This window comes from Elephantulus edwardii, unplaced genomic scaffold, assembly GCF_000299155.1.
Source record: "Elephantulus edwardii isolate Elephantulus edwardi_28Jun2011 unplaced genomic scaffold, EleEdw1.0 scaffold00240, whole genome shotgun sequence".
NCBI lineage: Eukaryota > Metazoa > Chordata > Mammalia > Macroscelidea > Macroscelididae > Elephantulus > Elephantulus edwardii.
This window is the reverse complement of record NW_006399990.1, coordinates 3,132,741-3,136,429: the sequence shown is the minus strand read 5'-3', so window position 1 is coordinate 3,136,429 and position 3,689 is coordinate 3,132,741. Positions and strand designations below refer to the sequence as shown.

General features: G+C 43.0%; 1 pseudogene; it reads right to left on the bottom strand.

Annotated features, from left to right (window-relative positions):
- Window positions 1-2,170: 2,170 nt before the first annotated feature.
- Window positions 2,171-3,292, bottom strand: LOC102857499 (annotated as a pseudogene).
- Between the last annotated feature and the right edge of the window lie 397 nt (window positions 3,293-3,689).

The window sequence follows — 3,689 nt, the reverse complement described above, 5'->3', positions numbered from 1 at the left end:
ATCCTCACCACTAGCCCATTAGACAACATATGACAGACGGAGAAAAGATTGAAATTGCCAGTGATTTCATCTTATTTGGATCCACAATCAACAATCAACATCCTGGTACCAGCAGTCAAGAAATCAAAAGATGTGTTGCACTGGGACTTCAGTTGTCAAAGACTTCTCCAAGTTACTGGGGAACAGTGATGTCAGTGTAAAGAATAAGGTGTACTTATTTCATGTGATAGTCCTTTCAGTCAATTACTATGCATCTGAAATCTGGAAAGTGAATAAAGATAGAAGAAGAAAAATTGATGCCTATGATTTTGAGTCTTAGAGAAGAATACTGGATTTCCCATGGACTACCAAAAGAACATACAGGTATATCTCGAGAAAGTGCATTAAGAGTGCTCCTTGGAGGCAAGGATCGTGAAAATTCCTCTCACAAAAACTTTTGGTACGTTGATAGGAGAGGCTCTTCCTTAACAGGGGACATCATGCTTGGAAAAGTGGAGATTCAGTGAAAGAGAGGAAAACTCTAGGTGAGACAGATGAGCACAGTGACTACAGTAATGCGCTCAAGTATGTCAGACATTATGAGAATGGCACCGGTAGGATAGGGTTTGGATATGTTGTTCACAGGGTTGCTTTCAGTCTTATTTGGCTCAATGGCACCTATAAATATCTGCATCTACTCTTCAGGTATATTTATTAATGCTGTTTTTAGTTGCATTTGAATTAGTTCAAACTCATGGCGAGCCAATGCATAATAAAACAAAACAATGTTGAATCCTGATCCATTTCTGCACTCTGTATGACTACTGCATATTTTGAGAATATTTTGACCTAGAAGAGATTATCTTTCAGCACTAAATCAGGAAACATCATTGAAAACTTGGTTGAGACCTCTCCACTATGTCTTATCTACTGATATTTAAAATGACAAAGTTGTATTTTTTGGTGTTATAGTATCCAAACTAACAAACAGATGGTTGTTGGTGTTGTGTGCCATCAAGTCAGAGCCAATTCCTAGCTGACCCTCCAGTGGGTTTTCAGAGGCAGTCAACCACATGGGAAGAGGAAATCCATCCTCCCACAGAACAGCTGATGGATACAAATCATGTTTCTTTGGGATTGCAATGCAACTTCTTACCAATAGGCCATCAAACTCCATAACAGACTGTTGTAGTTGTTGCTGTTGTTGTTGTTGTCATCATCGTATGTGCCGTGGAGTCAGAAGCTACTCATATCTGTCTCTCCAGTAGGTTTTCAGAGGCAGTAAATCACTCGGTAGGAGATTGCTCATCTTTCTCCCAAAGATCAGCTATTGGATTTGAACTATATCCCTTTAGGACTGCAGCACAACTTCCTATCCCTGGGTCAATTAAGAAATCATAAAATACTGCTGTATAGATGATTACAACTCAGGGGACCCCTCCATAGGGATTTTCAGGCAATAAATATTTACTGAGGGGAATTGTCCATCTTTCTCCCAAGAAATGAATAAAAGATTTCAACTGTTAAACTGTTAAAGTTCAACAAGATTCCTTAATTATTAATCATTCACTCATTCTTGTTAAGTAGTAACCAACTTGTAGGAGACCTTCCAAGCAGTCCTCAGAGATTATATATCAATTAAGTTGACAATGTCTATCTTTCTTTAGTGGAGAACATGGTAGATTTGAACTGCTTACCTTTGGGGTGGCAGTGCAATTCTTTACGTACTAGGCCAAAAGAGCTTCATTAATTATTAATGTTGTTGTTGCATGCCTTCAAGTCAGAGCCAACCCATAGTTGAACCCTCCAGTAGGTTTTCAGAGGCATTCAATCACGTGGGAGGAGAATCTCCATCCTCCCACAGAGTAGAGTACCTGGTGGATTGTAAGCACACACCTTTGGTATTGCAAGGCAGCTTCTTACCACTAGACTGTCAGTGATCCCTAGTTATTACTGCTGTTTTGTTACTGTTAAGTGCCGTTGAGTCATCGTGTCTTTTTTTTAATATTTGAAGAATTTGTTTGGTTTTTTTCCTTATGTAAGAATACATAACTGTGTCTCCAGTAGCTATGATCTCAAGTTTTGTCTCATTTTCAGAGTAAGTGGGAAGGTAGGTTGTTTTATGTTTTCTTTTTCAGCCTTCCCACTAGGCCATCTAGAAGAGCTAGCACAAGGTTGGCCACTACAAGTCCTAGTAGGTACAGCAGGCAGTGAAGAGCGACTGGCTGGAAACACCTCCAGAGGAACCTGTGTGGACATACTGTCCTTTGGCTGCTTGGCAGTTGGCCAGGGCCCACTTCACAAAGGCATCCTGGGTGGCCTTCTTGTTGGAAGCTTGGCCCTCTCAAGCAGCAAATGGACTGGCCTGCAGGGTCCGTCCATAGGAGAAGCTTAGTTTCCAGGGCTTTGGTAGCGGGCACATGTTGTTAGCATTGAGGTTGAGAGTAGCATCCTCTTTCCTCAAGCCCCCTGACAAGATGCAGATGCCAGGAACAGCCACAGGAAAGGTGTGGTGGAAGGCTGTGATGGTAGCCATAACCACTTGCTCTGAATTATACTTCTTAGTGCAGGCATGTCCAGCAGTCACCATGCTTGGCTTAAGCGGGGTGCCCTCCAGGCAAACATGATGATCATTCCAGGCCTTGTACACAGCAGCTAGGACCTTCTTGGTAACATACTGGCAGTGTTTTAGGTCATGACTTCCATCAGGAATAAGCTCTGGTTCAGCAATTGGTACCAACCCATTCTGCTGGCAGACACTGAAGTAGCAGTCCTGGGCATTGGCATTCTCCTGGATTGCAAGATTGGATGGACACTGGTCATCAATCTTCAACACAGCACGCCACTTCCCAAAGTCAGCACCATCCGTCTTGTACTGAGCATAGTGCTCAGAGAGGCCATCAAGCTTTTGACAGTGGTTTCTTGTTTGTTCCTGCAAGGGGAGCAGCTCCTTGGTCTAAACTTGATCCTCACTATGATGGCCTTTTCCTTCAGGATGGTTCTAAACAGCTTCCCCTGGCTGTCCTTCTGATAGAGGGTCTCACGGAAGAGGATCACACCTGATGCTCTGTGTGATGAGGTGAAGAAGATTTCTCTGAACTGCCGGTGGTTCTCCTCTGTGTTCTCCAACTTGATCCTCTGTAGGTGGTTTCCCACGGTACCTACAGACTCTTGATCCTCTGTAGGTGGTTTCCCACGGTACCTACAGATTCATCTGGATCCAAGATCCCCTTGCCATTTGCAACAATGCACTGGCAATTCCTGACAGCTCCTTCTTGTGCTCTGGGGTGAGGGCTGGGAATCGGTGGTCCATGGTGGCAGGTCTTTTTGGGCAGAAGCATCGTCCTGGATGTTAGAAATGGCAAGTGAGGCAGCAACTGCCAAATAGCTAGTAGTGTCTTATTACTCTTAAAAAGCTGCCTAGTTTATATAAGAAATTACATATTAACTATGATTCTGTTATATGCCATAGATTCAACTGTGAATCATCGTCACCCTATGCACGATAGCTCTGGACTCAACCCTATCCTGAATCAATTTCACGGATTCTGACACACCTATCCCCATTATCCAAGTTATGTGTCAAACCATCTCATCTCGGGTCTTCCTCTCCCATGCTGTCTCTTAACACTTCCAAGAATGATATCTTTCCCTAGACTGGTACCTCCTGGAAACATGACTAAATAATATTAATGATAACTTGCTCTGAA